Consider the following 27632-nt stretch of genomic DNA (forward strand, 5'->3'; position numbering starts at 1 on the left):
ATTGACCTTACTTCGGCATATCACCAAATTTCGTTACATCCTGATAGCCGTAGGTTAACTGCTTTTATTATGCCAATTGGATGTTACCAATTTGTCAGGGTTCCATTTGGGTTAGCATTGGCGGCTGCTATGTTCCAAAAGCTAATGCTTAAATTATTCCGCAAGTTGCATGATGTTTTTTTTTTACCAGGATGACATTTTGATAATGGGTGATTTGAAAATCAACCATGACGCTAATGTTAAAAGTGTTCTCCAGGTGTTAGGGGATAATGGTCTTACAGCTGAATACAGTAAGTGCAAAATAGCCAGACGGAATGTCACTTATTTGGGACATGAGATTAGTGGTAAAGGCATTGAACCTAAAGCTAGTCTAGTAGCTGCGATAAAAGATTCACCAGCACCAACAAATAAAGACGAGGTTAGAGCTTTTTTTAGGTCTGGTGGAATACTATGCTAGGTTTGTGCATACTTTTTCCCATAAAACCTTTCCCATTAGACAATTGTTAAGAATGAAATGTGTGTTTGAGTGGTCTGAAGAGTGTGAAACAGCATTCAATATGATTAAAAATGACATTATCAGGGCACCTGCTTTATAAGGTTTTGATCCAAATTTGCAATGCATTGTCACTACGGATGCCAGCAATAAGGGGTTGGGAGCGGTTCTTACACAACTAGATAAGAGTGATAAGGAGTGTATAATAGCGTTTGCTTCCAGTTCATTAACTGATGCTGAGATGAAATATTCTGTTATTGAGAGGGAAGCCCTTGCATGTGTGTGGGGTTTAGAACATTTCCGATCTTTTGAATGGGGGACAAATGTCATTTTGCATAGCGACCATAAACCACTCGCCAAAGTGTTAACGATGAAGGGCTTATTTAAAGCTTCTCCACGCATTGCCCGCTTATCTGTAAGGCTTTTGGATTACAAATATGAAGTACGTTACGTACCGGGCTTCAAGAATAAAATTGCTGATTATTTAAGTAGGATGCCTTTGGCCAGAACTGATGAAGAAGTGAAAGAATTGGAAGATTGTTGTGTGGCCGACATTATACAAGATGTTCAGGGGATCACCGAGGATGAGTGGAACAAGGGTTTGGATAATGATGTGATATTGAGTAAAGTTCAAATGTGGTTATGTGAGGGGTGGCCTCATAAGAAAAATCTAGATGATGACATAAGGGTGTTTTGGAAAGTGAAAGAGGAATTGTCCGTAGAGGGTAACCGGTTAATGCGTAATGGTAGGTTTGTTCCTCCGGAAGTACTTAGGAATAGGATACTGGATTTATGCCATGATGGTCATCGAGGGATATCTAAAACAAAAAGCAAAATTAAACAATTGTATTGGTGGCCAGCGATAGATATGGCTGTGGAAAGGAAAGTAAGAGAATGTTTTCTGTGCAGTGAATCGGAGAAAACGTTATCTACATTTAAACCGCCTTTGGTTCCTATTAAATGTCCTGACATGCCATGGGAGAAGATAGGTCTAGATATTACAGGACCTATGCATGCAGAAGGAGAGTGCAAATACATTGTGGTGATATTTGACCATTTCTCTAAGTGGCCAGAAATGATGGGTAAAGTAGATTCTGGGTCTATTGTGGAATTTTTGGATATGATTTTCTTGAGAGAGGGTTTTCCTAAGGTTATAGTTACGGGCAATGGACCGCAATTGATGTCTGATAAATTTAAAACATTCTTATTGAGATGTGGTATTAAACATATGACTACTTCCAACTATCATCCCACAGGTAATGGGGCGGTTGAGCGCTTTAACAGAGTGTTGAAGAATAGTATACAGTTAGCAGATAGTGCAAAATTGTGTTGGGAAAAGGACGTTTGGAGTACAGTTTGGTCGTATAGGACAACACCGTGCAGTTCCACAGGCCGTAGTCCCTTTGAAATAATGAGACAAAGGATTCTGTTAAGGAAAGACAATATAGGTTGGATGATGGGTGGAAGGAAGAGCAGCTGGACAGTCAAAAATGTTAAAGAAAATATTAAAATTGCACAAACACTTTAGAAGAAATATTTTGACACAAAACGCAAATGCAAGGCTGTAAATGTACAGGTTGGTGATTGGGTAAGGGTGAAAGTTCCTGGTTTCAAAAAGTATGGTAAAGGAAAATGTTATCCTCCCTTAAAGATTGTGAAAGTTATGTGTAATGCTGTGCTACTTGATGATGGGAAAGTGTGGCATTTAAACAGGGTCTCACCATACAAGGGTTGTGAAAGCAAGGGTGTGACTAAGACCAAATGGTTAATGGATGAAGTAACTGGGAATAACATGTGCTCGCAGGGTGAAGTCGATGTGCCAACATAAGGTCCTAATGTAGCACAAGAAGATATAGACAACGGGACTCTTGTGCAAGAAGAGGGCACAACTGGGAAAATGGAAAAATTTAGTAGATGTGGCAGAAAAATCACAAGACCTGGAAAGCTTAGTGACTATGGCCCTCATTCTAACCCCGGCGGGCCAGGGTCGGCGGGAGCACCGCCGACAGACCGGCGGTGCCCCGCAGGGCATTCTGACAGCGGCGGTTTGGCCGCGGTCAGAAAGGGTAAACCGGCGGTCTCCCGCCGGTTTACCGCTGCCCTTAGAATCATGGGGGATTCTGACACCCCCTACCGCCATCCTGTTCCTGGCGGTTCGCCCGCCAGGAACAGGATGGCGGTAGGGGGTGCCGCGGGGCCCCTGGGGGCCCCTGCCGTGCCCATGCCAATGGCATGGGCACGGCAGGGGCCCCCGTAAGAGGGCCCCACAAAGTATTTCAGTGTCTGCCTAGCAGACTCTGAAATACGCGACGGGTGCAACTGCACCCGTCGCACCTTCCCACTCCGCCGGCTCAATTCTGAGCCGGCATCTTAGTAGGAAGGTTGATTTGCCCTGGGCTGGCGGGCGGCCTTTTGGCGGCCGCCCGCCAGCCCAGGGCAAATCCCAAAATACCCTCAGCGGTCTTTCGACCGCGGAGCGGTATTTTGGTGGGGGAACTTCGGCGGGCGGCCTCCGCCGCCCGCCGAAGTTAGAATCACCCCCTATGTGTGCAATTGATTCTGTTAATTGTTAAAAGGAAAAGGGAAAATTAATAATTTTATCCAGCGATTTTAAAATAATTATATGTAGTGTTTTTTTAGAATTATTGTGTTATAACGTAGGGTTTATTTTAATGGAAATATGTACATGTAAGAGTTCTATAAGTCTAAAGGGGAAGATGTGTTATATCGCGATCTAATACTATGTAATGACTGGCTTGTGTGAGTTACGCACGCGAGCCAGAAAATGTTTAGAATGGAATGTGGGGACAGATTCGAGGGCGGCAGTTGGAGTACTGGCGGACGGGAGGAGTGGCGTACTTAGGTGTTGCTGTCGGGGCTGTTTTCCTGGAATAAAGCGAGACAAAATTTACATCATTTTGTGGACTCTGTTTCAACAGAGACACTTAAGCTACTGGTAAGTAATGAAAGCGCATCAGTTAGATTTCGACTTCTCTCTAGGTCTAACTTAAGTGCTTCCTTATACAAGATTGAGCGTTAGCACTATGAACGTGTTCCAGAAATAGATGCAAGAAGTCATGTTCTAACATTCAAACCCAAAACATCATAAAACACATTAATACACTAATACAGAAATGGGGCCTTCTTTGGTGGAAGTTACGGCACTCTTTTTCGTAAAGTCCTGTACCCGTAAACGTGATATGAAATAAAGAGAATACATAAAATCATGAAAAAGTACAGCTTATAAAAAGAACATTTTTATTCATACTATGCACAGCAACACATCACAGCAAGGCAAGTATGACATTTAATTTAGGGGAGGATATTTTTCGTTGTGTTTAAGGCAGGTGCCCAATGGAAACTTTCACTGTTAGTTGGGACCTGCTTACCGACTGGGGATCTTGGAAAAACACAAACTTTTAAAGAGGCAGAAGGTAATTAAATAATTTAAGAGAGGCTAACTTTGCAGTATGGGGTCAAAATTAAATTAAGCGAGCTGCGCTGCTCTGTGCTCAGATGCACAGGACATGTGTGGGATGGCAGAAATGGAATCTGCCTTCGTTTGTGAAAAGCTACAGGATGACCTGGGGTGTAACATAATAGGAAACACAAAAACAAGTGAACCATGTTTTTCACTGAAACGTTCCACTTTTTATGCAGAAGTGCACGTTATGGAACAAAACTCACATTGGTCCTCTGGCACTCACAGTGCCCGAGAGCCCATGGTTGAAGTAGGCTTAACCACTGCTCCAGTCTGTATGTTGTGGTATGTGGAAATAAAATATGAACAGCACATGAACAGTCTAAGGATGAAGAGGGTTGTCTAAAAAGACCCGATATGTATATGCAATATGTATCATTTATGATTTTGTTTGGTTACATATGGCTGGGGAGTCAGCTATGGCTGTCTCTAGACCAGACCTTGAAAGAGAAATTGGAGAGGTAAAAGACATGGCAACCAAAGGATACATATAATATTGTTGAGGGTTAAAGGGGCTCCTAGCGACAAATAGAAGGTGCCTGGCAACAGGCAGGAATCCAGGAAGCTTGAAAATAAAGTTTTTAAATCAAGAGTATTTACTTTTCTGGTCTGAGCAGCAATTAAAAGCATATATTAAACTTGGTTCCTGTAGTCTAAGCTGTCACACTTAGACACTAATCTCTTAGGAAAAAATGTAAATTTATTGTGAAAGTGAATTCTTTTGTTCCAGGAACTCCTCAGCAATATTTAACATGGAATAACATGGAATAATGATCATGGTGTTAGGTGTTGCTGGTCTCTACTACATCTTGATATTTTACCGTTAAATATTTTAACTGCCTGGTGGCATCATTGACCCAGCAGGGATAATATATGTAACTATGGCGTCCAAGATCTAATACATGTTATTTATTTGGCCTGCACTGCTTCTCTACTGCTGTAAATTTTTGAGACCCTTGTTTCTGAATTATCAGGTTCCAACAATAGCTGATGCTTTAAATTTATCATTATCGCCTCATAATGAAATGATTTGTTTGTTAGATTTTACATTTTTTAAATGCTTCTTAAAAATAAAGGACACTATGCAAGGATGTGCAAGGGAAAGGATACCGGCATATTCAAGTCAAGTGGGAGGAAGGTGTCAGTCTTGTGCATTGGAAAATAAAGGGTGAACAGGAAATATTCTGTTTCGAAGGTTAGCGAGGGAGGGTGTAGTAGCAGAGATGAGCTAAAAAGATTGGTTGAATACACATTGCTCCTTGATAGATTTTTTGTCGAATTTTGGGGATCTAAAACTGAAAACTCCTGACATAAAACTTATGGTAATAAAACCATTTAGGTAATTAAATACTTTTAATCGACTTTAGAGTTTAAAGGCAAAGTGCTAAGGTCTATTACACCAGAAACAAGTCATGCTTACTGGTGTTAGAACCACACAGCAATTCCAAGATGAAATTAGACCCAATTCACCCACTTCAGTCTTTAACCTTGAAAGTAGTTGCTCAGGGTGAATCCAGTCAGACGTATGAAGTAAAATATCCCAGAGTACATTGTAGGAAATTAAGGATACCCACAAATCTCACAGATAAGATTATATTAAAAGAAGGAGCTTAAACCAAACTACACATAGCTCGAAATCTGCCCATGTTGTTAAAGAGAGAGGAATCGAGAAAATAGGCTGATTATGTCAAGAGGGTTTCACAGAAGAAATCAACGCAATTTAATGGCTTGCCCAATGCTTCGAGCCAGAAAGATGAATGCTAACATAAGGCTACGTATGGATCTAGAGGATTTGAATTTGTATTACTTATGTGGAAATGCACTAGCTGCCTAACATTGGGGAGATGCTGTGGAAGCAGAGAAATTATTGATAAAATGTTGAGTCTTTACGTATATTATACTTACAGATTGATGTATGAATTAATTAGATGATAATATTACGTTTATGAAAGTGTGACCAATTGAATGGCCACCATCTTATGTAAGGCCTATATTTTGTCCATGCTAACTTAAACTGATGAAATTATTTTGTCTTTACAAGAAAGTGTATTTCCTAACTAAGACAAATCATAGAAATAAATGTGTATTTAGTGGCCTCTGCTGGAATGATGTAGAAGCAGATGCACTGTCATTGTGTAATGTAAGCTGTATAAAATGTTTCTAGTGTGTTCCATAGTTTGACTGACTTCATTGTTTAAAGATATGTTTCTAACTTGTATGTTTTTCCTCCAGGATAAAGAGATGAACTAAGTAACTTTTTTTCAATCGTTTTTCCTGTGAGTTCATATTTCAGTGGAATGGAAACAAAGGACCCACAGTTCTTGAGAGGAAAGAAGAGGAATTCTAGAATATAAAATGATTTTGGCCCTCATTATGAACACAGCGGTAAACACCGTCGACCGCCGTGGCGACGGAGAACAGAAGACCGCCATATAAAGATGCAAAAATCAGAATCCAACAAAAAAGTCCCAGCCACCAGTCACCACCAGGACCTTGTCGGCAGAAATGCAGGACCTCCGACCCTGCCACTGCTGAGCTCACAAACCCCCGCCCTCCAAATAATGATGCACAAATCACCACGGTGGTCAGTGGAAGTCGAACGACCATTGGCGGTACAGACTGCCACGGCCAGCAATGGGACCCAACAGTAAGAACTGCACACATTGGCAAGTCTGAAACCCACACACATCCACAACACTATAAAACACTCACAGACACACCCCACAATCCTTTGCAACGGCATTCTGACAACTGATATAGAGAACTCCAGAAGAAGACACTGAACACCACAATACACCCTCACCTAGATCCACACAACACACCACTCAGAAAACACACCATGGCACCCCCAAACACCAACGCTTCACAGACAGGGAGCTAAGGACCATGGTGGACGAGATACTGAAGGTCGAGCCACAATTATTCGGGGCACAGGTCCAGCACACACCCATCACCAGGAAGATGTAGTTATGGCAGACAATAGTGAACAAGGTCAATGCAGTGGGACACCATCCACACACGAGGGGCGACATCCGCAAGAGATGGAACGACCTGCGCGGGAAGGTGAGGTCCATGGCATCCCGGCACAACATTGCAGACCAGAAGACTGGGGTAGGACCTCCACCAACACCACCCGACTACACTGATTGGGAGGAAAAGGTACTGGCCATCCTGCACCCTGAAGGCCTCACTGGACTCACTGGAGGAATGGACTCAGGTAAGTAATCTACAATCACCCCATATCCATTACACCTGTAATCCATGCACCAACCCACCCCTCCAACAGCCACCAGGACCACTACCCCATCCAGGCCACAATCACAACATCCAGTCATCCTGCATGCCCACAAACCCACTAACAGGCCCACATACCTCCCCCTGTGCACAGCCACCCACCCCTGCAAGGAATCACAAAGGCACTACACCACCCACCATGCACCTCCACATCCTAAGCAAAATGCAATGCCAACCCCACAAAGGCACCCTGCGTGACCCCAAAGTGTAAAACCTGCACAAAACAGCCCAGCCCTGTGCACCCCATCCGATCATGCAACTGTAAGAGACATGTCCATCCCCCCCCCCAACAGGCACCACTAGCCATGCCACCCTGACGGACAGGACAAGGAGTGGCAGTGCCCTACATGGAGACAGAGGCACGACCCAGGACACTGGAGAGGGAACCCTGGACAGTGAGGAACACCCTGGCCCCTCACACAGTCCTGGACTGTCACCATCCAGCAGCCCCACCCAGGACACCACTGACACCCCTACCGCCCAGAAAACAACATCAGCACAGGGCAACCATCCCCACACCTGTGTATCCAGACCACGGACTGGTGGAACACATGGACAGAGGCCACAGTCACCCCCTACCAACAGGCAGGAAGACGATGGCCCCAGTACAAGAGGTACCACCAGACCTGTGCAGGGGACACAGACATAGTGGGCTAGGCCCAGTGGGAGGGCATCACTGGCCCAGGGGGGAGGCTACAGGTTGGATGCTGCAGCCCAGGACGTGATATCTGAGGTCCTGGGAGCATACCACCATACCCAGGGCAGATTGGCCTAGATTGTTTCCACCCTGGAGCAGAGTCAAAGTATGCAGGTAGCACACCACCAAGACGCCATGGAGCAGTGGAAACTGCACAATGCCACCATGGCCACCATAGCAGGTGTGCTGCTGCACCTTGTCCCAACCCAGCCTGAGAACCTCACAGACCAGGAAGCTCCTAATACAGGCCCAGGCACGGACCGACCAACAACATCAGCAGCAGCAACTGGACTTGTGCCACCATCTCAGGACACACAGGAGACCTGCATCTCAACCCGTACAGGCCAACACCATGCACCCAAACGGTCCCTCAGGCCCAGATATGGCAGAGGAACACCTGCCAAGACCAAGGCCCCCTCAAAGAAGTGACTCTAACAAGAACTGTCCTCCAAGTGTGCCACTGAACCACCTTCCACACCATGTAATAACAACCCCAAAAACTGTAAGTGATAGATGGACATACCACCACTGCCAACAAACGCTGCAACCAGGTATCCAATATGGACATCCATCAGTAGCCCACTCCTGTCACTGTAAACTGCACAATGTCATCCCTGCACCAATAAAACACCTGTTCACCTATGTCCATGTCCCCTGTCATAATGTTGAAACAAATGGAAGTGTGGATGCAATAGTCTTTGAAATCATTTATTCTTATCTGAGTTGCAGGAATTGCACCCCTTGCATAACATGTGGTTGTGCCAACAGAATTGTCAAACAATTTGTCCATAATGTTACATGTCCCATGCAAACCTGTCCACAGTGACAATGTCTATAGACCCAACACCCACACAGAGGAGAAGGCACACTGACAGTATGCTGCACAGACAGCAATATCATCGAATAGTCCCACATATTTACTGGAAGTAAAGTTGCATCAGTTGGTTCCTGGAATGTACACCTTCCCCCTCCTCATCATCACTATCACTCTCATCCCCTCCCTGTGGAAGCTAGTCTGGATATACGGCACCCACCTCCTCCAAGAAGGGGATAGATTTCCTCACAGCCACATTGTGCAGCATGCAGCAGGCCACCACTATTCTACACACCTTTTCAGGCTCATAGGCCAGGGATCCCCCGGAGATATGGAGGCAATGGAATCTAGCTTTCAGGAGACCTAGTGTGCGCTCTCTCACCCTTCTAGTACGTCCATGGGTCTCATTGTAATTCCTCTCTGCATCTGTCCTAGGATTCCTCACTGGTGTCAGGAGCCAACGCATGTTGGGGTAGCCAGAATCACCTGCAAAAGGGGGCAAAACAGGACTGTCACTGACAACCCTCAGTGGCAGACAGCCTGTCTGTCTACTATGTGCCAAAAAGTGTCCGACACACTTACCTATGATCCATCCTCTGTCCCCTTGTAGTTTTTCCATCTTGTGGCACACTACTGTTCCTCAGCACAAAGGAATCATGGACGGATCCAGGGAGCATGGCATTCACATGTGAGATGTACTGGTCTGCAGTACACACCAGTGTTCATGGAGGGAAAGTTCTTCCTGTTTCTGTACACCTGTTCACTGACTCTTGGGGGGATGAGAGCTATGTGGGTGCCATTGATGTCACCTATCACATGGGGAATGTTGGCACAGGCATAGAAGTCCGACTTGATGGTAGGGAGGTCAGCACTTTGGGGAAACCTTACATAGGACTGCAGGTGTCGTACAAATGCATTCAGGAATCTGGACAGTATAATACTAAACATGGGCTGTGAAAAACCTGCACCCATGCCCACAGTCACCTGAAATGAGCCCGTGGTCAGGAAATGGAGTGCAGAGGGCACCTGCACTTCAGCTGGGGTGGCATGCTGATTCCGATTAGCCGGTCTCAGTGCTGGATCCATTAATGCACAAAGTTCATGAATAGTAGCAGAGTTGAGTCTGTAATTGATAATGATATGACGCTCCACCATGGTCCTCAAATCAACAAGTGGTCTGTACACTGATAGGGCCATCCCTCCCCACAAGGGTCTGTACCTAGGAGGAGTTGAGAACACATGAGAGGAACACACACACACCTGCCCCCAATGTTTCCTTTTCAGCACTGCTGGCATACAAGTCGACGACACATATGCATAGTAGGTGTGAAATTGGAGTAACATGTCCTCAATGGTACATCAGGACTATAGTGGTGAGTAAATGTATATTTGTTAATGCCTATGGGGGTTGGGGACAATAGGGCCTGCATGGAGCATATGAGGATTTAATAACTGCATAGTAAAGGCCAAAATGTCTGCCCCCTATAATCCAGAAATGTTGTAGTGGAAGTGACCTCATACCGCTAGCGGTTGACGTAATAGCGTAAGGCGGTGTTCACCGCCGTGTGACCATTCATTGTGAATCACGCACACCTACACCACTCCCACTCCCTCTACCTCCACTCACACTCCTTCCTCAAGGTCCACCCCAATTGCCCCGAAAAAACGTTTCCTATCCTGTGTTGACCTATTCGAACCCACTGGCCCACTCCGTCTCGTCCCTAAACGTGCCCACCTCCTTGCCCTGTCCACTCCTCCCACGTCACAGCCCCCTGTCCACCCTTCCCATTCCTGTGGTACCTCCCTTGTGTGCAAGAGACCCCATGCTGGCCCTGGAACATCTGCCGCACGCAGGCCAAGTCCACTCCACCAGCTTCAAAGTCCAGACACAAGCCCCCTCCACCTCCAAAATGTAAAGTCCCCACCCCCACTACCCCGTTCCCCTGTTCCCTGAGTTGCCTGGATGCCCCATTGTTGCCCCTATGAGGTGGAGTACCTTTGCACTTGTGTGAGTCAAGTTGGGGCCATTTTGGCCCATTGGACTACGAATTATGGACTGGCCATTGGCCTTATGTTGCACTTCTGTTGCTCATTGAGCTGAATTAAAAAATTTGTTTGGCCTTTGTTGTTTTTGGCACACTCAGGATCCGTGATTCATCGTTTCTTTGGTTGGGGGTGTTGGGCACATGTGTGTACCTTGGGCAGGTTTGATTTGCCTTGTGTCGGGGAAGTACCTCTTTCTGTTTGGTGCATAGCTTGTTCTGTTGTGATGGGCTGACTGTGCGTTGTGGGGTGGGTAGGGTGGGTGGCTATGTAACTGTGCCCTTTCTTCCCTTGTTTAGTAGGTTGCGATACTTACCGTCGTCGTCTTCGTGGGCGGTCTCGGTCATGGAGGTATATGGCAAGGAGCAGTACTGGCATGATTTGCAACTCTCTATCCATTTCTGCTTCGGCGTGTTGTGTGTGCCTCCGGTGAGTGCTTTTATTTGGTTCATTTCCACCTGGCTTTGCGTGGCGGTGGTTCCCGCCCCGGAACTGACGTCGGTCTAGTGCTTCATTATTTGATGAGCGGGTAGGGCCTTTCCGTCGGCATGTGGGCGGGCTCTGCCATCGTTGTCGGCACTCCTCTGCTGGCGGTGAGTGGTTTTCAGGCTGCCTGTTTTTACGGTGGTTCATAATTTGGTGGTCCAGACCGCCAGACTGTTGACGGTTGTTACTGCCACCGCCACCGGAGCGGTGTTTACCGCCATGTTCATAATGAGGGTCTTAGTTTAGATTTCGTCAATGTAATAACAGCAAGTAGAAAATCTTGGATGAAACTAATTGTATAATTGTGACATCTGTTAATGTTCTGATTGGTCATAATTTTCTCGCATCATGCTTTATCCAAACATTTTCAACTTACAAGTTTAATTTAATGTTCAGTCACCATTGTTCAGGGTTCATTTTTCCCTCAAGTCATTCTTTGGGTGATTCTTCTTTGGGATCCTTGTGTATCCTGAGCTCTAGAGATTCTATTACTTATGCTAGATGGTTTAGTGTATCTCATAGTCCAAAATTCTAAACCATTATCCCTATCTTTAATACTGCTCCTGTTCTGATGATGGTGCCTGATGTTGATGTCCCACTGACAAAGTAGACGTTGTTGCTGATTACTATAGTGTTTTGGTAACGTATGCAATGTGAATTGTTATATGTCTTTTGTTTTTCAGGTACCAGCTGCAAAGGTTTATATACTGCTGTGTGACCGGGTGAGGCAAGGAGGACACGAAGGCAGCGTTTCACAGTTCAGGTGAGGTTTATTTTCTTTTGTTGCGCAATAATAAGTGGGTGGTACTGTTTTGTGTCCTAAGTGGAATATCCTATATACAGGCTTTGGGGGTTATTCTAACTTTGGAGGAGGTGTTAATCCGTCCCAAAAGTGACAGAAAAGTGACGGATTTACCACCAGCCGTATTACGAGTCCATTATATCCTATGGAACTCATAATACGGCTGGTGGTATATCCGTCACTTTACCGTCACTTTTGGGACGGATTAACACTCCTCCAAAGTTAGAATAACCCCCTTTATCTTTTCCCCTTCGTCTTTTCTATCTTCCTTTTTCCTGTCTATCTTTTCCGTGCCCTTGTTTATCTTTTGTTTTTTTTTCTCTCTTTCTCTCTCTCTTCCTGTGTTTTTCTGGGTTTCTTGGGGATGCCTTCCTTCACCTTTGTTCTGTCTTATTGTTTCTGGTTGTCTTTAGTGGACTGTTCTTTGTCTCTGCTTCTGTGTCTTTTCCATTTCAACTCTTCCCTGGCTGCATAAGTTTTTCCCTTCTTTCGTCACTCGTCACCTTATTATGTGGTCCCCTCCACCACACTCCTTCCTTTGCACCAAAATAACAAACAAACAATAAATAAAGAAAAATAACGAAGTCTCAAAGCCCACAATTCACTTCCTACAACTGTCAGGGCTGGATATGTTCTCCCATCCACCCTCTCTTTTCCCCCTTCCCAGGAGTGACACGCACCTGGAGAGGCCATGCTTCTCCTGAAGCGTGGCTGGAATTTGCGCTAGGCACCTCCCTTGCCACTGGCATCGCTTAGGGCTCTCCTGTGTTGGGTCCGGCGTCCTCCTCCAAAGCGGCGGCTTCGTGTCTTTGCTGTGGGTTCCTGGTCATCGTCCTTGCGCTGGTATCCGGTTCCAACTCCCCGACGTCCGACCCCTTTTTCGGGGCAGTGTTCGCTTTTATTATGAAAAGGGTGTGAAGCCACTGCCCATTGGAACCCAGAAGTCGAAGGGGGTTGGTCGGTGGACCTTCCACTTGCGGGTCGGCGGCGGCAGAGTCAGTCCGTGCCGCATCCTCCATCGGGGCTGTCGTGTGCCGCAGCCCGTCACATGCTGCTTATTCATATTTTTGATAACGCCATAGCTAGATGTTTTCTAAATTTGTGCTACTAAAACGTTTTACATGAAGCCCATCATGTTAGAAAGGCCTTACTCACATGCTCATGTTATGTTTCTGATATTGGTCTTATTATTATCAGATGTATTCTATTTCGCTTGCTTAGATTTTGTTGCTATGGTTTTGTGTTATAACCATTAAGATAATTTGTCTTTTTGCGTTGATTAAACTTAGATATATTCAGCGCACAAATCAGCCTTTGTTGTTTTTCTATATGTACCATTTGTGTTTGAGAATTATTTTTGTGACCTTAGCATTGTTGATATAGGGAAATAAACCTTTAAATTCTTAATAAACTTGTGTGGTCATTGGAGTTGGATTGATTATCATATGGTATTTGTGATGTTTATGACGTACTACGAATTACATTTTCCCAAAACAAATTTGGTTTGGTTCATCGACCTAGTGTGTGAATCCACTATCTAGTCCTGATGACCAAAATATACCTAGAATTTCTCCGTGTTAACAGTTTTGGTAGCAGGAGGTGGTTACGTATTTTTTTGATGAGGTCATTGCTTGCGTCATAAATTGTGAAATTAATTGGTGTGTTTTGATTATTATTTTTGAAGATGTTGTTCAAATTTCATAAAACTAGTTGCTAGATGCCTAACATGACTTTCCCCAGTCCTTGAAAGTGCCCTCGGTTAGTAAGGAGTGTGCTCATCTTTCTGTTGTTAGATTGAGTGTGTAGAATATGCGCTTGTACAGCTTTAGCTAATTTGCAGTTGATTTAGTTTTTTTGTGAGTTTTTAGGGAGTTGGTGTACTCAAGAAGAAGAAAATAGTTTTAAAAAGAGAATTGGCGTACTCTGAAATATGTGAGTAGAGAAGTCGGCAAACTTCATATGTGTGTGGTGCTTGGTGCTCTGAAAAAATTGTCCACGTGGTTGTTGATAAGACGGACCTGATGGTAGAGGTCTAAGACTCTGGAGTATATTGGCAAGTGTAGTGAGACACTTGGTATATGTTGTAATTTGTCTATTTAGTAGACCAATCGGTTGTGGTTGGTAAGTCGAGTTTGTAAGTTAAATTGAGTGTTTGAAATTTTCGACTGAGATTTGGCAAGTTCTATGTGCACCAGGACAGTATCCATTGATCAGTTGAGGGTGAAATTTGCAGGTCGAATTTTACTTGTGAATCTGGGGAACTGTGAAAAGAATAACTACAACAGCGAAAGCCGATAGTGAAATTTGGAAGGTTCCTGAAGCGCCTGTGTTGCCCTACCTTTAGTAAATAGACAAATTTGTTTTCTTTGGTTTTGAAGAAGTGTTCACAATTAATTTTTGCATTTAGTTTGAGTGTTTTGAGTCTAGGAGGACAAGCCTCAAGACTTTCAGCTGCTGTGTGTAGTGTGATGTCAGATTTGTGCAGCGCTGGGATAGGTTGGTTAGTGAGAAGGGTCGCACAAGGATTGGTGGACTGTCGTATAGTGTGATTGGATGAGAAGGGTGTCTTTCCTGATTATTGATTTTTGAATAAAATTTTGTGGAAAATTAGGTTTTTCAAAGTTTTAAAAAGTGCTCTTAGAGGGGATGAGTATATTCCGAGAAGGGAAGGAGAAATTTGTCCGCCAGAAGGTACTTCAGCACATATATTGCAATTGAGGAGAAAGGGACCTCAGCATGTCTTTGGTTAAAACATTAGATTAAAATCATGAAAAAGGAAGGTTGTTTAGCTTTTCCTAAAAATGGTACATTTAATTTGAGGATTTTGGAGAATTTGAGACAGAAGATGTATGGTCTGAGACCTCCACCAAGACCAGCTCAGTTCGAAGCCTTAGCGGTCTGGGAGCTCGTAGCTAGACAGCAACAGTCTTTGAAATTTGAGAAAAGAACGAGAAGAGCAGAAAAGTCACTAGCGGAGGCTAGATGGGACAGTGAGCAGAGACAGTGGAGACTTCATACTTTACAAGGTGTTCGATTGTTTCCAGCAATGGCAAAAGACAACAAAAAAGAGACAAATAAGGTTTTAAAGAAGTATAAAAAGAGTTCTTCAGTAGTCGAACGATGATGAGTTGATTACACAGATTTTGAGAAATCGTCCACCACCATATGTGGCTCAAGAACGTTCTGGTACTAGTGGTATGAAACTACTGCACCAATACCAGCTGTAGTAACACAGAGTTCAGTTCAGAGTAATCATAACACAACTGAGAATTTTATACAGGTTAATCCTAACATGAACCAGAGTTCAGGACAGAGATTTCAGAGTTCAGAACAGACTAGTCTTTTGGGGCAAATACCATTGCAGAGTAGCTTTAATCATTAGACAGCCAATGAGCAGCTACCAGAGATTAATGTTCCTGGGATTTATCAAGGTGTTCTGATTGTGAAAACTACTACTAATTTAGTGTTATCTTCGAGTCAGAATCCGCAAGAGTTGAGATTGATTCAGAAAGATCCTACTCCAATATTTTTACCACAGATGCAGAATATGGGAATAATGCAGCCTCAGAATAGAGAGACAATAAGCCCAGATGCGATTTCAGTACCAATTACATTTGGTCCACCTATGCCTTTATATGTCCAGGGCAACCGGGATGTAGTGAATCAAATAATTCAAAACGAGAACGGTAATATTGAGTTAATGTCATCTATGGGACAAACCCTAAACAAGTCAAGGTCTTCAATATATCTGTCTCCTGTTAGAAATTCTGAAATAACTGGATCATGCAGAGGCCAGGAGAGAAGATTATTAACACCCCAATGTGTGAGTCCAGTGCAGCAGCAATTACCAAGTGTTCAGCCTGATAATGTTTCATTGAAGGGTCTGACTGCCCAGGAAATAACAAAATGGTTAGAAGATTCGAGTGTTTCTAAAGTTCCAAAGAATCAAAATAAGAGGGATGAAGTTATAAACAAAACAAGGTTATCAATGGAAGCAGGTGAACTTCTTGAAGGAACATTGGGAGTAAATAGACTTTAATCATATACTGACGCTCACATGAGATACTTATGTAAATTAATTGCAGAGGGAGCAGTTGAAGTACATCAGCAATTACATGAATTAGCAGACAAATACGAAATAGACCTTACAACAATGAAGACCCTGAAGAGACGTTATAGATTACATTTTGATACTGAAGATTTTGAACACATGAGGTCTGCAGGGATGAAAACACATCTTAGAGAATTACTTGAGAGAGTACAAATTTGAAGAGCATTAGAAAAATGGGAAGGCAGATGGGTCAAGAAAAGAGAAAGGACGAGGAAAGATTTAGATAATCCTCTTGAAGATATAGCACAGACAAGAGAACCAGTGAAAATGTTGCCAAGGAGAGAGACTCCAGGAGGGAATTTTGCACATGTACCTTGGAGCAGGAGTGATATTTTGACTTTTGCAAATGATTACCCCAGATTGAGAGAGAAGCCAGTGGAATGGTATCAGCAAACAGATAGGTTTGTAAAACTTGAGAAATGCCTGTGGGAGGACTTGAATAATCTCTTTGAGATTGTTGTTTCAGCAGATTTATGGACTGAGTGTAAAAAGAGTGTAGATTGGCCTACAAGTGAATCACAACGAGGTCAGAAAACAGATGTATCATCTCCTGAAGTAGTGAAATATTACTATAAGGTCATTGAGTTTCTGAAGGCGAGGATTTTTCTAAAATACTTTGATTGGCAACGCACAGATAGAACAGCTCAGGAAGGGAAAGAATCTATCCATACCTACTATGAAAGGTTGTTAAAAGCATTTAAACATTACAGTGGTACAGAAACAATTGAGTCAAGAGACATGATTCATTTTGTGTTCAGGTTTGTCGAAGGATTGAGACCAGGGATTGGCCAGATGGTTAAGAGTCATTTGATTTGTTGGCAAGCAAAAACGAATGATGAGGTGTTACAGTATGCAAAATACTGTAGTGATGAGATTGAATTGAAGCAGAGAAAGTTGAAAGAGAATTGATGGTGATGCAGATTAAAGCTGCACAGACAGGGATTCAAGTGAATTTCCAGCAGCGGCCGCAGGGAAATGGTATGTTTCAGAATTAAGGCAGAGGTAGAGGACGTGGTGGAATGACACTTCCGGTTGTTAATCGAAGTGTGGATTTGAGTTCTCTGATGATGCAAGGAGAGCAGCAGGGAAAACATTTTTTACCTTGTCATGTTTGCGGGGCAATTGGACATTGGAAACGGCAGTAAAAATGCCCCAAGTACAGCGGATACAGCAACAAGTGCAGATGGTGCCTGCACAACAAATTCAAATGCCTAGACAATTACAAGTGCCGCAGAGTCCTATGGATCAGCAATATGTGATGCTTTCTCAGGTGGTCACAATTCGGAAATCAAACCATAGAGATAATACAGTAAATCAATTTCCTTTACATAGTAAGAATGAAATAAACGATGTATGGCTGACAGATAGTTCAGATGAGGAGGAGTATGTGACGGCTACATCAGTAGAAGTGGATTGGAAAGGTCCTTATGTGAAGGGAAAAATGCATGGTCACGAGATTTATTTTCTGGTTGATACTGGAGCTACATGCTCAACAGTGAGATCTGTAGAGGTTCCCGATTTACCTCTGTCAGGGAGGATAGTTCAGATTGTGGGAGTTGCAAACAAACATTTGACAAGTCCTATTGCAGAACCAGTTATTGTTAAAATTGGTAATTTTAAGGGTTTGCATATGTTTGTGGTTTGTGACCCAAGTCCAGTGTCACTCCAGGGTAGAGATCTGTTGTGTAAAACAAGATGTTGAATTACTAGTACAGATGAGGGAATTGAGATTCTGAATGATGATGGAGACTCAACACTTGCTGTTAACAATGAGCCAGTGTCTGGGGAATTTCCTTTGATTGGTTTCGATGAGGCAGAGGTTGAAGAAACACCTTTGATTAATTTCTTTCCAGTTTTTGAGATAAAGATCTTCCTGTTGATTTGTAGAAGACTGTTAAATCTAGAGTTTTGGATCTTTCAGGAAAGTATATTGGGTTGATCAAAGGAGTAGAACCAGTCAGAGTTGCAGTGAAGCTGAATGGTGTTCCCTCAGACTGCACAATATCCAATGACAATTGAGGCAATTGAGGGTGTGAGACCTTTGATAGAACAATTTGTGGAGAAAGGAATTTTGAGAGAGGTGTTGAGTAGTCCATGCAATTCACCAAGAATGGGTTTGAGAAAGCCATGTGGGAAAATTCATCTTGTACAGGGTCTGAGGAAAATAAATGGCATTGTGATTAAGTGTTGTCCAATTGTGCCAAATCCAGCTGTGATTATGTTTCAGATCCCATGTGATTCTAAAAGGTTTACTGTGTTAGATCTGTGTAAAGATATCTCTTTTGTTTTAAATTCTTGAACAAAGTCTACTGTTGGTGCAGAATTCAGAGTTACCATCTATTTTCAACCAGAATTTGAAATAGAATTTAAAGTCATTGGTGATGCCTTACCAGTTGACATTGGTGCAATATATATATGATTTATTAATTGCATCAAAGACAAAAGAAGGATGTAAATATGATACTATTGCATTGTTGAATTTCCTGGGAGACAGTGGTCATAAGGTATCCCCTACTAAGTTGTAGTATTGTCAGAAGTGAAATATTTGGGTCATCTGATTGAGAAAGGAACTGGGAAAGCTTCAAGAGAGAGGGTTGTGTCAAATTTTGCAGATGAAAGCACGTGAGGATATGAGGATGTGAGGATGTTTCTGGGAATGGTTGGTTATTGTCGCCAGTGAATTCCAAATTTCTCAGTTATTTCAAAGCCTTTACAGAGACTGACTCCTAAAGATGTTTCTGATCCTATAATGATGGATGTAGAGAGTATGAGAGCATTCACTGAACTGAAAGAGAGTTTGTGTCAAGCTCCAGCTTTAGGTATGCCTGATTACACTAAGAGGGTCATTCTGACCCTGGCGGCCGGTGGCCGCCAGGGCCACCGACCACGGGAGCACCGCCAACAGGCTGGCGGTGCTCCAACGAGCATTCTGACCGCGGCGGTTCAGCCGCGGTCAGAAGCGGAAAGCCAGTGGTCTCCCGCTGACTTTCCGCTGCTCGTGTGAATCCTCCATGGCTGCGGAGCGCGCTCCGCAGCCATGAGGATTCTGACCCCCCCTACCGCCATCCTGTTCATGGCGGGAAAGCCGCCATGAACAGGATGGCGGTAGGGGGGGTCGCGGGGCCCCTGGGGGCCCCTGCTGTGCCCATGCCAATGGCATGGGCACAGCAGGGGCCCCCGTAAGAGGGCCCCGCAAAGTATTTCAGTGTCTGCCTTGCAGACACTGAAATACGCGACGGGTGCCACTGCACCCGTCGCACCTTCCCACTCCGCCGGCTCGATTACGAGCCGGCATCCTCGTGGGAAGGTCGTTTTCCCCTGGGCTGGCGGGCGGTTTTTCAGCAACCGCCCGCCAGCCCAGGGGAAAACTTGTAATACCCGCCGCGGTCTTTTGACCGCGGCGCGGTATTTTGGAGGACGGCATCCTGGCGGGCGGCATCCTGGTGGGCGGCATCCTGGCGGGCGGCCTCTGCCGCCCGCCAGGGTCATAATGAGGCCCTAAATGTTTTCTATTGTTTTGTCATGAATCCAATGCATGTTATTTGTCTGTTTTGAATCAGACACATGGTGGTGTCAATTGTACAGTAGCATATTTTTCAGCTACTTTGGATCCAGTTGTAGGAGCCTTTCCAGGATGCTTGCCGTCCGTTGCAGCAGTAGAGCAGAGCATTGCTCAAGGTGAGAATATTGTAATGGGATACCCTCTTACTGTGATGGTGCCCCATTTAACAGAAGTGTTGTTAACTCGTTCAATCAATCAATCAATCAAAGGCATTTGTATAGCGCACTGCTCACCCGGAGGGTCTCAAGGCGCTGGGGGGGGGGGGGAAACGCTACTGCTCGAACAGCCAGGTCTTGAGTTGCTTCCTGAAGGCGAGATGGTCTTGCGTTGTCCGGAGGTGGATGGGGAGGGAGTTCCATGTCTTGGCTGCCAGGTAGGAGAAGGATCTTCCTCCGGCGGTGGCTCTGCGGATGCGGGGGACGGTGGCGAGAGCGAGGCTGGCGGAGCGGAGCTGGCGGGTGGGCTTGTGGAAGGTCAGGCGGCTGTTGAGGAACTTGGGGCCCAGGTCGTGGAGGGCCTTGTGTGCGTGGGTGAGGAGTCGGAACGTGATTCTTTTGTTGACGGGGAGCCAGTGCAGGTCTCTCAGGTGTTCGGAGATGTGGCTGTGTCGGGGGATGTCCAGGATGAGTCGTGCTGAGGCGTTCTGGATCCGTTGGAGTTTCTTCTGGAGTTTGGCGGCGGTGCCGGCGTAGAGGGCGTTCCCGTAGTCCAGCCGACTGGTGACGAGGGCCTGGGTGACCGTCTTCCTGGTCTCGGTGGGGATCCACCGGAAGATCTTTCGAAGCATGCGCAGGGTGTTGAAGCATGAAGATGAGACGGCGTTGACTTGTCTGGTCATCGAGAGGGAGGAGTCCAGGATGAAGCCTAGGTTGCGAGCGTGGTCCGTTGGCTTGGGGGTGGCTCCCAGGGCGGGGGGCCACCAGGAGTCGTCCCAGGCGGATGGTGATGATCCCAGGATGAGGACCTCCGTCTTGTCTGAGTTCAGTTTCAGGCGGCTGTTCTTCATCCATTCGGCGACGTCTTTCATCCCTTCGTGTAGGCTGGCTCTGGCGGCGTCCGGGTCGCTGGTGAGGGAGAGGATCAGCTGGGTGTCGTCGGCGTAGGTGATGATCTTGAGGTTGTGTTGACGTGCGATGGTTGCGAGGGGGCTCATATAGACGTTGAAGAGGGTGGGGCTGAGCGATGACCCTTGTGGAACTCCGCAGATGACTTCGGTGGCCGCTGACCGGAACGGGGGGAGGCGGACTCTCTGGGTTCTTCCGGCGAGGAATGAGGCGATCCACTCCAGGGCCTTCCCCTGGATGCCGGTGTTGTTCAGGCGCTGTACCAGGGTGCGGTGGCAGACAGTGTCGAACGCTGCGGAGAGGTCCAGGAGGATGAGGGCCGCAGTTTCCCCATTGTCCATTAGGGATCTGATGTCGTCTGTGGCTGCGATGAGGGCGGTCTCCGTGCTGTGGTTGGCTCGGAAGCCGGATTGCGAGTGGTCGAGGGATCCGTTGGTCTCGAGGAAGGCAGCTAGCTGTCTGTTGACGGTCTTCTCGATGACTTTGGCAGGAAACGGGAGGAGCGAGATGGGGCGGTAGTTCTTGAGGTCGGAGGGGTCTGCAGTTGGTTTCTTCAGCAGGGCACTGATCTCGGCGTGTTTCCAGCACTCCGGGAAGGTGGCGGTGTTGAAGGAGGCGTTGACGATGTCACGGAGGTGGGGTGCGATGATGTGGTCAGCCGTGTTGAAGATGTGGTGTGGGCAGGGGTCCGTAGGGGATCCGGAGTGGATGGTGTTCATTGTGCGTGTTGTGTCTTCGGTGCTGACTGGGGTCCAGGTGCGGAGGGTGGCGGTGGGGGGCATCGGTTCGGTGGTGGGGTTTGTGGTTGGTGGGCCGAAGCTGTTGTGAATGTTGGCGATCTTGTCGTGGAAGAAGGCTGCGAGGGAGTCGCAGAGGTCTTGCGAGGGAGTGATGTCATTGTTTCCGGCGTCGGGGTTGGAGAGCTCTTTGACGATGCTGAAGAGTTCCTTGCTGTTGTGGGTGTTGTTGTCCAGCCGTTCCTTGAAGGCTGTCTTCTTTGTGGCGCGGATCAGTTGGTGGTGTTTGCGGGTGGCGTGTTTGAGGGCCGTCATGTTGTCTGTGGTCTGGTTGGTGCGCCAGGTGTTCTCCAGGGAGCGGCAGTTCTTCTTGGAGGTGATGAGCTCGTCGGTGAACCAGGAGGCTTTCTTGCTGCTGCGTCTGCTGGGGGGGTTCTTCTTCAGTGGTGCGAGGGCGTCTGCGCAGTTGGTGATCCACTGTGTGAGGTTGTTGGCGGCTTCGTTGGGGTCCGTTGAGCTGGTGGGGGGGTTCTGGCTGAGGAAGGTGGTGAGCTGGTCGCCGGTGATCTTGTTCCAGCTCCTGCGGGGGGTTTGTTGAGGGTGGTGGTGGGTCGTCGTTTTACTGAAGCTGAAGTGGACGCAGCTGTGGTCAGTCCACTGGAGATTGGTGGAGTGGCTGAAGGTGACATATTTGCTGGATGAGAAGACTGGGTCAAGCGTGTGGCCGGCGTGGTGTGTAGGGGTGGTTACCAGTTGCTTGAGTCCGAGGTTGGCCAGGTTGTCCAGTAGAGCAGTGGTGTTGCGGTCCTTGTCGTCCTCCAGGTGGAAGTTGAGGTCCCCCAGGAGGATGTAGTCGGTGGAATTGATGGCGTGGGGGCTGACGAAGTCTGTGATGTCTTCGCTGAACTGTGTGCGTGGTCCCGGTGGTCTGTAGATGAGGGTGCCTCTGAGCGTGGTCTTGGGGTTGGTGTGTATCTGGAAGTGGAGGTGTTCGGCGGAGGTGAAGGTGTCATCAGAGTTGGTCGTGATGCGGATGGTGTTCTTGTGGATGATGGCGATGCCTCCTCCTGTCTGGTTGACGCGGTCCCTCCTGGTGATTTTGTAGCCTTCTGGGACGGCGATGGCGACGTCGGGTGCTGAGGAGGCGTTCATCCAGGTTTCTGTCAGGAAGGCGATGTCTGGTGCTGTCGAGTCGAGGAGGTTCCAGAGTTCGACGGCATGCCTGTGAACGGAGCGGGTGTTGAGCAGGATGCACCTCAGGTGTTTGTTGCTGGGGCTCGGTTTAGTAGGTGCAGTGTTGGGTCGTAGGCTGGTGAAGCGGCAGGTCAGGCAGGTGAAGGGTCCGTGGGTGCGTCTCGGGGTGGCTCGGTAGCAGGCGGTGTTTCGGCCGGCGTTGAGTGCGTGGAGGGTTCTGGCATCGTAGCTGTGCAGGGTGTGCTGGCGAGGGCGAGGACCAGGGGGTCTGGCGCTGGGCGCGGTCCAGGCGCGGACGGGCGCAGACGGGCTTACCTTTGGCGCACCTTCGGCGCTCAGTCGGAGCTCCCGCTGCGCGCGTCCGCTGCGTGGTCGCTCTGGGGGCGTCATAAGTAAGGAGCCGGGAGGGAGGAGCAGCTGGGTGGCGGGAGCGGTCCGGCGAATGGAATCACAGGGGGGCGGGGCCGCAGGGAGGCAGCGGCGGGAAATCCCAGGAGCAGCGAGCGAGCGAAGGAATCTGCAGGCAGGAGGCGGCAAAGGCAGGCAGGAGCGGCAGCAGTGAGTGGGGCGACCAAGCCCTGTGGAGGGCTGAGCGGTCACACTCTGTGGTCCCCTACGGTCCCCTTAAGTAAGGAGCCGGAAGGGAGGAGCAGCTGGGTGGCGGGAGCGGTCCGGCGAATGGAATCACAGGGGGGCGGGGCCGCAGGGAGGCAGCGGCGGGAAATCCCAGGAGCAGCGAGCGAGCGAAGGAATCTGCAGGCAGGAGGCGGCAAAGGCAGGCAGGAGCGGCAGCAGTGAGTGGGGCGACCAAGCCCTGTGGAGGGCTGAGCGGTCACACTCTGTGGTCCCCTACGGTCCCCTTAAGTAAGGAGCCGGGAGGGAGGAGCAGCTGGGTGGCGGGAGCGGTCCGGCGCATGGAATCACAGGGGGGCGGGGCCGCAGGGAGGCAGTGGCGGGAAATCCCAGGAGCAGCGAGCGAGCGAAGGAATCTGCAGGCAGGAGGCGGCAAAGGCAGGCAGGAGCGGCAGCAGTGAGTGGGGCGACCAAGCCCTGTGGAGGGCTGAGCGGTCACACTCTGTGGTCCCCTACGGTCCCCTTAAGTAAGGAGCCGGGAGGGAGGAGCAGCTGGGTGGCGGGAGCGGTCCGGCGAATGGAATCACAGGGGGGCGGGGCCGCAGGGAGGCAGCGGCGGGAAATCCCAGGAGCAGCGAGCGAGCGAAGGAATCTGCAGGCAGGAGGCGGCAAAGGCAGGCAGGAGCGGCAGCAGTGAGTGGGGCGACCAAGCCCTGTGGAGGGCTGAGCGGTCACACTCTGTGGTCCCCTACGGTCCCCTTAAGTAAGGAGCCGGGAGGGAGGAGCAGCTGGGTGGCGGGAGCGGTCCGGCGAATGGAATCACAGGGGGGCGGGGCCGCAGGGAGGCAGCGGCGGGAAATCCCAGGAGCAGCGAGCGAGCGAAGGAATCTGCAGGCAGGAGGCGGCAAAGGCAGGCAGGAGCGGCAGCAGTGAGTGGGGCGACCAAGCCCTGTGGAGGGCTGAGCGGTCACACTCTGTGGTCCCCTACGGTCCCCTTAAGTAAGGAGCCGGGAGGGAGGAGCAGCTGGGTGGCGGGAGCGGTCCGGCGAATGGAATCACAGGGGGGCGGGGCCGCAGGGAGGCAGCGGCGGGAAATCCCAGGAGCAGCGAGCGAGCGAAGGAATCTGCAGGCAGGAGGCGGCAAAGGCAGGCAGGAGCGGCAGCAGTGAGTGGGGCGACCAAGCCCTGTGGAGGGCACAGACTGACCAGATATGAGACAGCAATTCTAGGATCTCCTACTGTGATGATTAAGAGATGTACAGTGCTTAACCCAGCAACTTTACTTCCGGTTCGAAAATGTTGGTTCAGATAAATTGGATGATACTGAACATGATTGTTTGGAAATTACAGAGTTATGCCCAAAACCCAGAGCAGATATTAGACACCTGCCTGATAGACAATGATCAAATTATCTTCTTTGATGGTTCCTGCTTAAGAGATAATGTGGACACTTTGAGAGCAGGATATGCAGTGTGTATTATCACTGGCATACTGGAAGCTTCATGGCTTCAGCGGGCGTTTTCTGCACAAGTAGCAGAATTGGTGAATCTTACTAGAGCATGCCATATTTCGAGTCAGATGAAAGTGACTATCTACACATATAGTCAATATGGATTCGGCATTGTGCATGACTTTGGCCAGATATGGTCGCAGAGAGGTTTCTTAACTAAGAAATGGAGAGAAAATTCATGAGTTGTTACAAGCAGTTTAGAAGCCAGAGAAAATTTATGTGGTGAAAAGCAGTGCACATCAGAGGTCACAAGATTATGTGTCATTGGGAAATGCCTATGCAGATCAGGTTGCCACATTTTGTGCTCTGAATAGCATATCTTTCAAAGGAAATTGGGAATTGTTACCTGAGAATGATGAAGTGCATACAAATTTTACTATGCAGATTATTGATACTTTGGAAGAGTTGAAGGCTCCACAGGACCATGTTTCTAAAGAAGAGCGTAAGTATTGGGTTAAACTTAAATGTGTCCAGAGGGAGGATGATGTCTAGGTGACAACAGAAGGGAAGGTGGTTCTGTCTAACAGTCTACTGACTCAAATGGCTAGATACTATCATGGTCATGCACACATAGGGAGACATGCAATGGTTTGATATTTTAAGCAACACTGGTTTAATCCGAAATATAGACAAGTTGCTGAAGCAGTTTGCCATAGATGCATTGTCTGCCAGCAAACGAATGTTGGTAAAGGAACAATGGTTAATATGGGACACATTGGCTTGGCAGGACGACCATTTAGCAGGATGCAAATGGATTTCATTGAGATGCCTGCATGTGCTGGTTTGAAGTATGTGTTGGTGATTGTGTGCATTTTCAGTCACGGGATTGAGGCTTAACCTACAAGGAGAAATGATAGTCTCACAGTAACAAAATTACTGCTTAAGGAGTTAATACCACGTTTCGGTTGCCCGTTCTCTTTGGAATCAGATAGAGGAAGCCACTTCAACGTGATAAAGTTGCTATGTTTAGCTTTAAACATTGAGCAGAAACTCCATTGTAGTTAACACCCAGAAGCCTCAGAACTCATAGAGCAAATGAATGGCACTCTAAAGTCCAGACTGGCAAAGATGTGTACGTACTCCTGACAAGAAAACAGGATTATCACCCCATGAAATCCTCATGGTTAGAGCTATGAGATTACCAGCAGTACCTACAAATGTTCTTATAAACATTACAGATGATATGGTGTTAGATTACTGCAAGGGTCTAGCTGATGTGATTCGATCTTTTTCTCATCAGGTGGAAGCAACTACACTTCAAAAGTCTCAAGGCCAAGGACACAACCTGAAGGCTGGTGATTGGGTCGTCATTCATAAGCACATGAGGAAGTCGTGCATGGAGCCAAGGTGGAAGGGACCCTACTAGGTGATATTAATAACAACAACAGCTGTGAAGTGTGCAGGTCTTGCGAACTGGGTGCATGCAAGCCACACTCGGAAAGAGAATGATCCAATAGAGCAAGAAGAAGAGCTGTTGCGATTACCTACAGCTAAATGTGTTCCTGGGCAAAAAAGAGAAGGAGGAGAACTGGAGGCTGTACCTGGAAACATTCCAATTGATTTACCTACTCCTGTATCAGGCGAAGTGGAGAGTATCCTGGAAGAGGAGGGTGAATCACCTACGAACGAAGTGGTGAAAGAACTGGTCCAAGGAGAACAAGAGAGAATACCGGTCAAAAGAAACACTGCTCAGAGGAGGGTGTCCTAAGAAACAGGTGATCTGATACACCAAACTGATCAATTGACTGACCCCAATGGAAAAGGAGATGAGACAGATCCAAGCCAAGAGGGTTTGACTACTCCTGAACCAGTTGTGGGAACGTCGAAGGAAAAGAGTTGGAGTTAAATTCTGAAAAGAGTGTTAACAAGAAGGCCTTTGAAAGGTGGCAACTGTCCAGAGAAGAGCTCAGAAGCAGGGAAGCTAAATGTGGTTCCACCAATTCAGGAAGAAAGCGAGTTAAACGAAGGAGAAGATCTCAGTGAAGAAGAAGCTAGTAGTAGTCAAAGAGTAAAAAGAAATAGAATTGCAAATCGGAAATACTCTGGCCCAGAATGGTCATATGTAACTACAAATGAAAGGCAAGAAGATTTTTTTTATTATTTTTTTTATAGAGACATTCCGAGTTTATGTTTTGGTACGTGAAAAGAAAATGGGAAAACTGATGCTGAATTTTAAATGAAAAGACTTTAAAAAAGTTGTACCTAAAGAGACTTTGATAACCTGACTTGACAAGCTGCTAAACTGATTTAACAATTGTTTCCCGAATTTTGACAAAGGAGAATCTGACAGTGTAAATGAACTCTTGAAAAGCAAAAATTAGAAGGGATTGAAGATTGAAGATGAAAGTTTGAAGATTTTTTAATTTTTGTCTTTTGATTTTGTTTTTGTTTTTTGATGCATAGGTATATTTTTTGGTTCTTTACAGACCATGGGAAACTTTAGTAATCAACACACTAAAAATAGTTGTTGTAAATGTATAGGTATTGGTTTGGCAATTGTTTGTGTGATAGTATGTTTGTTATTGATTGTGGGTGTGATTGTTTTTTAGATGAATGGAGCTAACCATACTGTAGAGACACTCACAACCGATAGTTCTTTAGAGACAACTACTACTCTTTCAGCAATAGATAGGTTTAAAATAGATGATAGATACTTACACAAAGAGAAAGAACGTTCTTCTAATGTCTTCTATCGTTAATTGCGTGAGTATGTGGATGTAAAGGATGCAAAAGAGTGTTATGTCTGCATGCAGATTCCAGCCTCTGTTGAG

The 27632-nt window shown here is 46.8% G+C and overlaps 1 long non-coding RNA gene across 1 annotated transcript in view; it reads left to right on the forward strand.

Annotated features, from left to right (window-relative positions):
• LOC138247355 (uncharacterized) overlaps positions 1 to 27632 on the forward strand; it is a 31721-nt gene extending 4089 nt beyond the window's left edge. The window contains exons 2-3 of the long non-coding RNA XR_011194464.1: positions 11992 to 12071; positions 26102 to 27632. This is a non-coding gene — a long non-coding RNA (uncharacterized lncRNA). The remainder of the gene's footprint in view (positions 1 to 11991; positions 12072 to 26101) is intronic.

The sequence above is a fragment of the Pleurodeles waltl genome, chromosome 7 (genome assembly GCF_031143425.1).
Source record: "Pleurodeles waltl isolate 20211129_DDA chromosome 7, aPleWal1.hap1.20221129, whole genome shotgun sequence".
NCBI classification, from domain to species: domain Eukaryota; kingdom Metazoa; phylum Chordata; class Amphibia; order Caudata; family Salamandridae; genus Pleurodeles; species Pleurodeles waltl.